Source organism: Lepus europaeus, unplaced genomic scaffold, assembly GCF_033115175.1.
Source record: "Lepus europaeus isolate LE1 unplaced genomic scaffold, mLepTim1.pri SCAFFOLD_29, whole genome shotgun sequence".
NCBI lineage: Eukaryota > Metazoa > Chordata > Mammalia > Lagomorpha > Leporidae > Lepus > Lepus europaeus.
The window spans coordinates 7,164,499-7,176,351 of record NW_026909167.1 but is presented as its reverse complement, the minus strand read 5'-3'; the positions used below and the strand labels follow the sequence as shown (position 1 = coordinate 7,176,351).

Genomic DNA, 11,853 nt, shown 5'->3' with positions numbered 1-11,853 from the left:
AAATCTCTCTGGAGTATTATTTTACAGAGTTATCAGACAAAGCAACTCTCCTGGTGCTTGACCAGGAATGGTTAGTTCCTTAGAAAGACCCTGGGAACTGGGACCCCACCACCAACAACAGCAAGGTCACCAAACATGGACATGACTTTCAATGTGTGAATACCTGGCCAATTCCAATGCATGCTTCTGAGGCAGCTGTGTTATAAGAAAAGGAACAGAGACCAGACCAGACACCAACAGTCATATACATCACCTGTCTCCTTCCAGGGGATGCGCTGTGCCATTCCAGAAATGTCAGAAAGAAGACCATCTGGAGTTAAAAATGGCAACGGTGGCAGCAGCAGCAGTGATGGCTCCTCTGGACTGCCCAGGTTTGTGCCGCAACTTCTCCATGGTCTGCTCCATCTTGGAGTGCTACGGGCCACTGCTAGACCTGCCTGAGTTGTGGTTCCCAGAGCTGGAGGGGGTGCTTCAGGCACCGCCACTGGACATCGGCCAGGGAGAAGTACCAGAATTGGTGAAACTCATTAAAGCTGATGAGGAAGATTGGCAAATCTATTACAGTAGACAGATGGGAAAAATATTTGATCAAAATATGCCAAGAATTTAACAACACCTGGGTATGGGAGATGGAGAAGAAGGGCTATCTTGAAATGAGTGTTGAATGCAAATTAGCACTCTTAAAGTATTTCTGCGTGTGTCAGTTTGATGACAATCTTAAATTCAAGAACATTATTAATGAGGAGTGTCACTCCCCCGCATGCAGAAGAACGACCAGGAACGCTGTTGATTCCCCTTCAGTAGGGCTGTATTACAAAGAATAAGAACAGCATATAGAAAAGTAAAAGAGAAAAGGAAAGAAAAGTCCCAGCCAGTCCTTTGTTTGGCATATATATTCTGCTCAACCAATCAGTTCTTAGATCACGCGGGCGCCGTCCAATCATCCTCCTGTCCACGCTGCTTCTCTGTGTCGCATGCATTGCTTGGTATTTTCTCATCATGTCCTTGGTATGTTCTTCACTGCCTGTTATTGTACAAGTTCTTATCATTGCTGCCAGACTCCCTGACGCTGTCTAGAACTGCACAAGGTCAGGTCGACTGGTACGTACACTGTCCAGAGGGCTGTGGGAGAGGGCCCAGCCTCCCACAGATCCCCCTTCTTTATACATTTAATGGCATGGACTCGTGCCTGTCTTAGGTGCCCCGCAGTGCTTACTCTGCTTACCCATCATCAAGGATACAGGAAGCATGTCCTGTCCTCTGTCTTAGGTTGCTAGAGAAGCCTGCAAGTGCTTATCCTTCGTTGACTACCGGTCCACCCTAAGAACAGTGTAGAAGCAAATGGTTAACAAGGCAGTTACAATTTAGGAAGAGATAATTTGAGGCTTCCATGGTGTAGTAAGGCAGTGCACAGAGCATTTTCCCACAATGCAAGCTAAAATCACAACAAATAGCAACAATACTGCTCCTAGGAACAATTCTTTGAACCAAGACAAATCGAGTAACCAGGAGGTAAGCCAGTCAAAGAGACCAGGGATTCTGTCTTGGGTGAAGTGTGTTGCTTTTTCACATAGTTTTTGTATTTCTAGAGTTATACTATGAGAATTATCCGTAAGGTTGAAACAATACATGTTTTTTACTTGATTACTTTTTTTTTTATGATGAAGTAGTAGTAAGATAATCTATGGCTGCCCTATTATTTAAGATTTCCTATCTCAAGACCTGCTGTTCATCGTTGAGCAGTGATAACGCTTTGGAGGTGCTGTTGATATTTTTTACCATAGCACAGGCCAGTTTTAATACAGTCTTATAAGCACCTACTGCTAGGCCAGGGACTCCTACAAGAGAGAATGTCAGCGCATCAACCTCTGCCTTGGAAAACAAATTGACACTCGCATCGCACGACTCATCTAAAGCTGTCAACGCACGTCTCTTACCACGTACAGTTTGATTAACGGTTAGCAAATCAGGAAAGGGAAGGAAAACAGTTAGTCGGCTAAGGCAACAATGGGTGCCATCAGACATTAGCAGGGATATAATTAAAAGTGAAATTACCACAAGAGAAAAACCATCCTTTGGGAAGAGGGTTATGCCCTGTACCATAGGAAATCGAAAGGGTTTTGTTACAATGCAGACCATTACCCAAGTTTATACATTTTAAGGTACAATTTTTTATCTCTGTACAAGTGTTGTTCTTCGCGATAGCTATCAGAGGAGTCCAGAGTCGTATCCCTTTTGCAGGTAATTTATATGATGGGGTTCCCCAGTTATATGAGTCCTGATATGTAATGGTTTTATTAGGGAATTGAGAGAAAAATGTGAGATTCCTGATTTTCTCTGTTGGATGACAAATGGGAAGAAGGCATGAACCCAAAATGGTTCCTACATGAAGATCTTGTTGAAGGCAAATGTCAGAACCTGTAATGTGTGCGAGGCGCATTCAAATACTGTCATACTCAAAGGAGGCTCCATGAATAATAGTCATACCACTACAGATCATCAGGCACAGAGTTATCTTCTCCCCCTGCCTCCACATCATCTTCAGCTACTGGTGGTTTTAGCAGACGGATTCTTCTTTCCGGAGCCCAGATGGGCTGCGTCGCTCCCTGTGGGGAAAAAAAAACACCTCCTACCCTTCGCAAGATCTGGAACGGGCCTTTCCATTGATTATCTTGTAAATCTTTTCACATTGTCCATTGTATTGATTCTTTATCCATGGTCTGAGTATGCATCTCTGCAGGGGTTTTACTCTTGCCTTTTTTGTTAAGAAAATTAATAGTATACAAGGCAAAGGCCAAGGCGTCTTTATTGGATATAGCCAATTCCCCTATCCCCCCTTTTTGTTTCATTAGAAAAGTCTTTAAATAGGAATGTGTACATTCAATGAGAGCTTGATCTTGAGGATTGTAGGGGGTGCCTATAACATGGGTGATACCAAATTCTCGTAAAAAAGCGGCAAAGTGAACAGAGGTGTAGGCGGGACCGTTGTCGGTTTTAAGAATATGAGGCACACTCCAAGTAGCAAAAGCGGATAAACAGTGTTGAATGACTTGTTGAGTCCCTTCCCGTTGAGTGGCCATAGCCATAACGACACCGGAAGACGTGTCAATGGTAACATGTACGCAACTTTGTTTCCCAAAAGAAGGGATGTGTGTAACATCCATTTGCCAAATGTGACCTGGCATCAGGCCACGAGGATTAGCACCCGTGGAAATAGTGCGCAGCTGGGTTGTTATGCATTTTTCACATGCTTGAATAATGTCCCTCGCTTGCTTCCTGGAGATGTGAAATCTGAGGCTGAGTATGAGCATTGACATGCCACTTAGTGTGGAAAGCTTGAGCTTGTTGTAAAGCAGAACAGGCCAATAAAAACCTGGAATAATAGTCAGCCAGCCTATTGCCTTTAGTAAGTGGTCCTGGTAATTGAGAATGTGCTCTAAGATGCCCTATGTAAATGGGTTGTTGCCGAAGAGTTAATAGGCATTGAATATCTGTTAAGTAAAGGTAAACAGAGGATGATTTGAGTATAAGGCATGGTGTGGCAAGTGTTTGAATCGCATTCACAACATATGCACTATCTGATAATATGGTAAGAGGGCCATCCATGTTTTTTAACACTGTAGCTATGATAGCAAGTTTAGCACGTTGGGGAGAGGGAGAGGCTGTTAAAACAAAAAAATGGTGCTTGTTAACAATAGCAGTCCCTGTGTCTCCTTTAGCGCCATCCATAAAGACAGTGGGGGCTCCCAGAATTGGATTTTTTCTTACTTTAACAACTCGTTTAATGGGAACCTGGGCATAGAAATTTACTAAAGGATGTCAGGGATAATGATTGTCTATCGTAATTTGCAAGACAAGGGCTAGATAAGCCCATTGCCAACATTCCCTTATAAAAGCTTCTATAGTTTCATGAACAAGAGGCACTACACAGTGGGTAGGAAATTTGCCTGCAATTTTAACAGTTCTTTTGACTGCTATAAGTAGCAGATCAGCTACCGTAGTTCCTTGTGTGTATAGCACACGGGGAGCCTGTGAGTGCAGGTAAACAAACAACAGAAGTCCACCTTATCAAATAATTGCAAAGGGATATAGTGTTTCCATAAACACTAAAATTTCTAAAGGTTCCTGGATATTGCATCTATTCATGTGTATAATTTTAATTTGGTTTTTAATTTTATTTAAAGCCATGCGGGCCTCTGCAGTCAAGCTGCAAGGAGGATTCAATTGAGCATCTCCCTCTTATATACGAAAAAGAGGCATCATGTCTTCAGTGGTCAATTTACAGTAAGGGCGGAGCCAATTGAGATTACCGCAAAGTTTTTGAAAATCATTGAGAGTATGTAATCCATCCATTGAGATTGCAAAATCTAATGGAGTTACTGTCTCCGGTGTGACCCGTAGTCCTAAGTACTGAACTATGTCACCCTTTTGGACTTTTTTCAGGGCAACCTGTAGCCCGGCTTTCTCCAGGAACATCAACAAGAGGTCATAAGCAGCATAAAGGTGATTTTCATCGGGTGTAGTAATTAATAGATTATTCATGTAGTGATAAATTTGTATCCCGGAGCACTTTTGTCAAACAAGTTCTATAGCCCAATTAACATATAATTGACAGATAGTAGGACTATTAGTCATTTCCTGAGGCAGTACCTTCCATTTATACCTCTTGTTAGGGCCTTTATGATTAATGGACAGGGCTGTGAAGGCGAATCTCTGTGTGTCCTGCTTATGCAAGGGTATGCTAAAAAAACAATCTTTTAAATTAAGGACTATTAATGGCCAATTTTTTTGAATCATAGTAGGAACTGGGAGTCCTGGCTGCAAAGCCCCCATAGGCTGCATCTGCTGATTGATAGCCCTTAAATTATGTAATAAACGGTATTTTTTGGATTTTTTCTTGATAACAAAAATGGGTGTATTTTAAGGAGAAGTAGACGGCTGTAAGTGACCCGCCTGTAATTGCTGAGACACTATTTTGTGGATGGCAGCCAGTTTTTCCTGGGTTAGGGGCCACTGTGGTATTCATTTTGGCTTGTTATCAAGCCAAGTTAATGGCACTGGCTACAACTTAGTGACCCCTATGAAAAACCCAATCCTGTCTGTCTTTGTTCCCTTGGGGTTGAATGGAGTCCCATATGCCCTTTCCCTCCAGACCTAATCCACCTCCAGTATATTTTATTTTTCGCATTATGCGCCATTCTGGGGAAGCTTCCAGTTGACAATTATTAGTTAATGTAAGTCCCAATTGTTCCAAAACATCTCTTCCCCATAAAGAGATGGGAAGAGTACAAACATATGGTTGTACACTGTCTTTATTTTCTTCCTGATCTTTCCACTGAAGAACCTGGGCACTTGGAGATGGGGCTGTAGCTGTTAATAATTCTACTAAGGTGTTATCTCCTGGTTGTAATGGCCAGGATGGTGGGCAATTATTTTTAGCTATAATGTTTACATCGGCCCCTGTGTCTAACAAACCTTGGAAAGATTTTTCCTTGATTATTAGAGTCCATAGGGGCCGATCTGTTAGGGACATGGACAAGGCTGCGAATTTAATTTTTTGAGACCTATGGTCAATCTGGGCTTTTAATAACATTAAAATTTGTGCTATTGGCTCCTGAAGTTTAATTTGAGCAATTCCTTTTGTAGATTGCAAAAGCACCTTTATTCTTTCTGTAGGAAAATGCACAACCCCTGTAATTACCATGAGACCTTTTAAAGCATTTGTTGCTTTTCCTACAATAATTTTGAGCCCTTCCCTAGGGAGCATACCATTTTTGGCATCTACCTCAATAGCTTGCACCCCCATTTGAGGTGTTAAAATTGAATGCTCGGTGGCTCATAACTCTGTACAGAACATGCTTGAGCCTTTTGAGACTGAGGCACCCACTGATTGTTGTAGCCCCGGGGTGCGGGGGCTCACACTTCATTTTTTGACCTTAATGAACCTTGTGGGTTTCAGTGTTCCTGTGCAGTAGCAGGAGCCAAAGGATTTCCTGATCTATCAGATGTGGAATGGCACTCTCTGGCCCAGTGGTTGCCTTTGCCGCAACGGGGGCAAAGTCCAGGCTTCTTTTGGTTGCCTCCCCCTGTTTGCTCTCTAGCAGTGCCCTTTGATCTGTAGTTCCTTTTTAAATGTCCCTCTTTTCCACATTTAAAACATTTTGTTCTTTCCACGTCTCTCCTGAACTGTTGTGCCATAGCAACTGCTGCGTGTGCTCTTGATGTTATATCATCCATAATGTTTTTACATATTTTTAAAAAGGTGGGGATATTTTTATGCTGCCAGGGCCTAAGAGCCTCCCTGCATGTCTTATTGGCCTGTTCACATGCTAGTCTCCTCACAAGCGGCATTGCTTCTTCTACCCTTCTACCGTTTCAAAAATGTTTCCTGCTGTTTCCATAAGTCTATTAACAAAATTAGCATACGGTTCGGTAGAACCTTGCACTATTTTAGTTAAAATATGCCATATCTCTCCCTTTCTCGGAACCATCCTCCAAACTCTTCTGGCTAATTCTCTTACTTGTAATAATACTGCTATTGGCATACGAGCTTGATTGTCCGGATCCGTAAAATTGCCTTCCCCATTTAACATGTCTTCATTTCAATGTGGGTTTCCTATCCTATGATTTTGCTTAGCTTGCTCCTGGGCTGTCTGTAAGCAGCAGACCAGAGAAGGAAGTCACCTCCTCCCAATATGGCCTTTGCTAGGTTCCTCCAATCATTAGGTATTAGTCCCTGTTGACCTATGTTTTTCAGCACTGCTTGTGTAAAATTAGCATGCGGGCCATACAGTTGCACGGACTGCTGTAATTCCTTTAAGAGCTTATGATCCGGGGGGGGGGGGTGTCCATCCCCGGTTTCCCTGTTGATCCTGTAGGACAGGGAATACATGATTTGGTATTTGATATTTCTCCCAGGCGGGCCTCTGATAGTCTCGAACACTGGGTTTGATCCACTACATCTCCTCCTCCTCATCTTCCCAGTCCTCATGTTTGCCTCGCGTCTGTACCGAGAACGGTTCATTTTGTGTCAGTGAAGATTTTGGCAACGTTAATGGCCGATATCTGGGTGGATCATCCTCTATAGTTAAGTTAGCTAATCTCGTTAAGCTAGGATATATTTTTGGAATCTCTTTAGGGGCAGAAGAACCTTCTCCCTTTATTTCTGCCCCTTTTTCCTCTTTGATATTTTCCATGGGATCATTTTCTGCTGGCTGTCTATCTCCGCTTCCTGCTTCAGAGCCCTTGGCATTAGTTTGGCTGCCTCTCCAGGATTCTTCTTGTACTTTTTCTAAAAGTTCACTCCCTTCATCAAGTAATAGAGCTATTCTATTGGTAGGGTCTTGTAGAGCCTGTTCCATTAGCTGCCAAAGTCTCAAGACCTCTACCGACTCACCAGCTGCACGGAGCTGTCGGCCTACTTGCCGCCATTAAGGCAGCTCTAAATCACCATACTCCACAAACCAGGAAGATGTTCTGGCTACAGCTCTCGTAAAAGCACAAACTCTCCGGCACACCGGGTTCTAGTCCCGGTCGGGGCACCGATTCTGTCCCGGTTGCCCCTCTTCCAGGCCAGCTCTCTGCTGTGGCCAGGGAGTGTAGTGGAGGATGGCCCAAGTGCTTGGGTCCTGCACCCCATGGGAGACCAGGATAAGCACCTGGCTCCTGCCATCGGAACAGTGTGGTGCGCCGGCCGCAGCGCGCTACCACGGCGGCCATTGGAGGGTGAACCAACGGCAAAAGGAAGACCTTTCTCTTTGTCTCTCTCTCACTGTCCACTCTGCCTGTCAAAAAAATAAAAAATAAAAAATAAAAAAGCACAAACTGCAGCTGCCTTTTCCGGAGTTCCTGTGGTCTTTAAAAGACGACTCAATAACAGCTGTAAATGAGTAGTGGATGGCGTGTTGCCCATTTCTTACCCCTATTTATTATTATTATTATTATTATTTTTTATTTTTGACAGGCAGAGTGGACAGTGAGAGACAGAGAGAAAGGTCTTCCTTTTGCCGTTGGTTCACCCTCCAATGGCCGCCGCGGTAGCGCGCTGCGGCCAGCGCACCGCGCTGTTCCAATGGCAGGAGCCAGGTGCTTATCCTGGTCTCCCATGGGGTGCAGAGCCCAAACACTTGGGCCATCCTCCACTGCACTCCCTGGCCACAGCAGAGAGCTGGCCTGGAAGAGGGGCAACCGGGACAGGATCGGTGCCCCGACCGGGACTAGAACCCGGTGTGCCGGCGCCGCAAGGCGGAGGATTAGCCTGTTGAGCCATGGCGCCGGCCATTATTTTTGTTTTGTTTTGTTTTTTTGTTTTTTCCCTAGCATCTGCTGTTTCTCCCCAGTACTAACCAGCTTTTACTCCCAGCATCTGCTGTTTCTCCCCGGTACTAACCGGCTTTTACTCCCAGCGAGCCGAGTCACCGCACCAGTTGTCACTCCCCCGCATGCAGAAGAACGACCAGGAACGCTGTTGATTCCCCTTCAGTAGGGCTGTATTACAAAGAATAAGAACAGCATATAGAAAAGTAAAAGAGAAAAGGAAAGAAAAGTCCCAGCCAGTCCTTTGTTTGGCATATATATTCTGCTCAACCAATCAGTTCTTAGATCACGCGGGCGCCGTCCAATCATCCTCCTGTCCACGCTGCTTCTCTGTGTCGCATGCATTGCTTGGTATTTTCTCATCATGTCCTTGGTATGTTCTTCACTGCCTGTTATTGTACAAGTTCTTATCATTGCTGCCAGACTCCCTGACGCTGTCTAGAACTGCACAAGGTCAGGTCGACTGGTACGTACACTGTCCAGAGAGCTGTGGGAGAGGGCCCAGCCTCCCACAGAGGAGGATGCTGATGCTATGGGTTTCCAACCAATTGGGTGAGACAAAGTTAGCCTCATGTACTGGTACCAGTTGGATCAGGATTGCAATGTCAGAATGTACATAAAGGAACAAGATGATCAAGAAGGTTTTTCATGGAAATGCATTGTCAGAAATCGAAATGAATTGGCTGAGACCCTTGCACTCCTGAAATCACAGATTGATCCTGTACTGCTGAAAAACTCTTCCCAGGAGAGTCCCAGCCTAGAGGATGAAGTGACCCAAAAGGAGGAAGAAACACCTAAACAAGAGGAACAGAAGGATAATGAAAATATGAAAAGCAAAGAGCAGCCAGCAGATTCAGAAAACCATTCTGCTGCCCATGTTGTAGAGGACCATTGTGAAAATAGAAAAGGAAGAGGAAAAGGAACTTGTGAACCCACTAGCCATAGTCAACCTGGAAAAAATCTTTGCCAGAAGTTAAGGGAAAAAATTATCAAGGAAGAAAGTGATTCTTTCAAGGAAAACGTCAAACCCATCAAAGTGGGAGTAAAGGAATGTAGAGCAGATCCTAGGATCCCAAAGGTAATGTGGAGAGGCTTGTGGTGTAAGGGCCAGAGAGATTGGACTTCATTGGTAGCATTAAGTCTTCTCAAGACATCATGGAGAAATCTACTGAAGAAAAAGAAAAACTTAAAAATGACCAACTGGCCAAGATACCACTAAAAAAAAAAAAAAGAGAGAGAGAGAGAGAAATTAAACTGAGTGATTATTTCAACAGTCCAGTGAAAGGACCTTTGTGTAAATCTGTTACTCCAACAAAGGAGTTTTTGAAAGATGAAATCAAATAGGAGGAGGAGATTTCTAAAAGTGTTTGTACAATCACCACTCTGATCCATGAAGGGAAGCAAATGGCAAGTGGAGAAGTTAGTGATGACAAGGTAACTCCAAATTTTAAGACTGAGCCAATCGAGACAAAGTTTTATGAAGCAAAAGAAGATACATATGGTAGCCCCTGTAAGGAAAGAAATGTCATCATGGAGGAAAATGGAGCAGAAGCCTTGAACTCTGTCATAACAAGTATGAAAACAGGTGAGCATGAGAAAGAAGTGGTCCCTGCAGGGAAAGAGACTGGTAGGTCAGTGTCAGCCCCAGAGACCCAGACTCAAAAAGGGCAGATAGGAGAACCTGATCTTGCAGAAATGGAAACTGAGTCTTCTGAGATGGCAAAGGATCTCCCTTTAAAAGTTGCTTTTTTTACCACTGACTCCTACACCATGAAAGTTGAAGACCGATCTCCCAAAGGTAAGAAGGATAAACGTCTACCAGTCCTAGAATGTCTTGAAAAGTCATAGAAGTCCAAAAAGATTCTTTATGATAAGGATCTGCAAAGGTCGAGTCTAATAGCAGAAGAAGTTCCAAGGAGTTCTCGCAAATCAGAAAAGAGAGGTTTTCTTGGGACACCTGAAATTTCTCAATCACCTACATTGACTTCCCACTGTGAAAAACTGAACTCAGAAAATGAAGTGGTTGAAAATAAGAGTAAAATTCACGTTGGTCACTCTCTGGAAAAAACAGATCCAGATATCCTGAAAGAGGACTCTGAGTCCATGAAGGTAGAAATGGATAATCCCAACAATACTCAGACCTCTGGCATAGAGGAGCCTTCTGAAACAAAGCGTTCTATGTGAAAAAGCAAATTTAAATATAAGTTGATTCCTGAAGAAGAAACTGCCACCACTGAAAATACAGAGATAATCTCTGAAAGGCAAAACGAGGGCATCAAGTTAACAATTAGGATATCAAGTCAGAAGAAGACAGATTCTCCTCCCAAAATTCTAGAACTAGGACACAAGAGAAGACAGAAAAAGAAGAAGAGAAAGCAAATATGGGTTGTATATTAAGGAGGTCTCCAAGAATATCTAGGCCCACAGCAAAAGTGGCTGAGATCAGAGACCAGAAAGCTGATAAAAAAGGGGGGAGGGGAGAAGATAAAGTAGAAAAGGATTCAGCAGTTCACAAAATACAGACAAAAAAGAAAATTTGAAAAAACTGGAGAAAGATACAAATTCTAAAATAAGCAAGGTAAAACCCAAAGACAAAGTTAGATGGATTGGTTCTTGAACATGCGGCAGCAGTGATGAAAGTGAAGGGTCTGATAGTGAAAAATCATCACGGCTTCAGAAGAGGAAGCAGAAAAGGAAAGTGAAGAAGCTGTCCTGGCAGATGATGACAAACCATGAAAAAAAAAAATGTGGCCTTCCCAACTGTGTTGAACTCGTGTATGCCAGTGTGAATCAGCAGTGTCCAGATTACGTGTGTAGGGATTGCCCGGAGCAGCCCACCCCTTTGCCATTGGATCAGGACTTGAATTTTTGAATGCTGCAGCGCGTGTATGCTACAAAATCACATTTATTTATGCTTGTAAAGTAATAACCCAGTTTTAGGGAGACCGAGGATCAGGGTTCTGCTTTCATTCTACCTGATTTAGCTATGGATGTCTTCTCTGCTAGCAATGATACACCACTCTCAGTCAAGAAGTAATCAAGTAGGGTTTTACAATTTTCTAAAATGAGCAGTTCTTACAAATTTTTTAAAAGAATACTTTCAGAAGAATAGTACTGGATTTCTATGGAGCTTTGGTACTTAGGAAGTAAACTCTTCAAAAGTGGCCTGCATAAGAAGAACCAATTTTTAATCCATATTACACACAGTTCATAAGTGAGGCTATTGAAGAAACACTGTTGTTACACCCAATTCTGAACAACTGTGCTCTTTCAATAAAACTGCATATGAAGGCAAATTCTTTTTAGTTGAGTAGAACTGTAAAGAAAGTTCCTTCTATGTGAGTAGAATATACCGAAAAATGCTGTGAGATCATATAGTTTTGAAAAATTCATTAAATGTGGTTCTCTACTTTTTTCCTAGAAAGTTATGGGATATGTTGGGAAAAGTGTGGGATAGAGACATAAATTAAGATCTTAAATTTTTTAAAGATTTATTTTATTTATTTGAAAGAGTTATAGAGAGAGGTAAAGACAGAG

At 42.9% G+C, this 11,853-nt stretch overlaps 1 pseudogene; it reads left to right on the top strand.

Moving 5' to 3' along the window:
• The first annotated feature begins 322 nt into the window (after nucleotides 1–322).
• Nucleotides 323–11,188, top strand: LOC133754781 (remodeling and spacing factor 1-like; annotated as a pseudogene).
• Nucleotides 11,189–11,853: the final 665 nt, after the last annotated feature.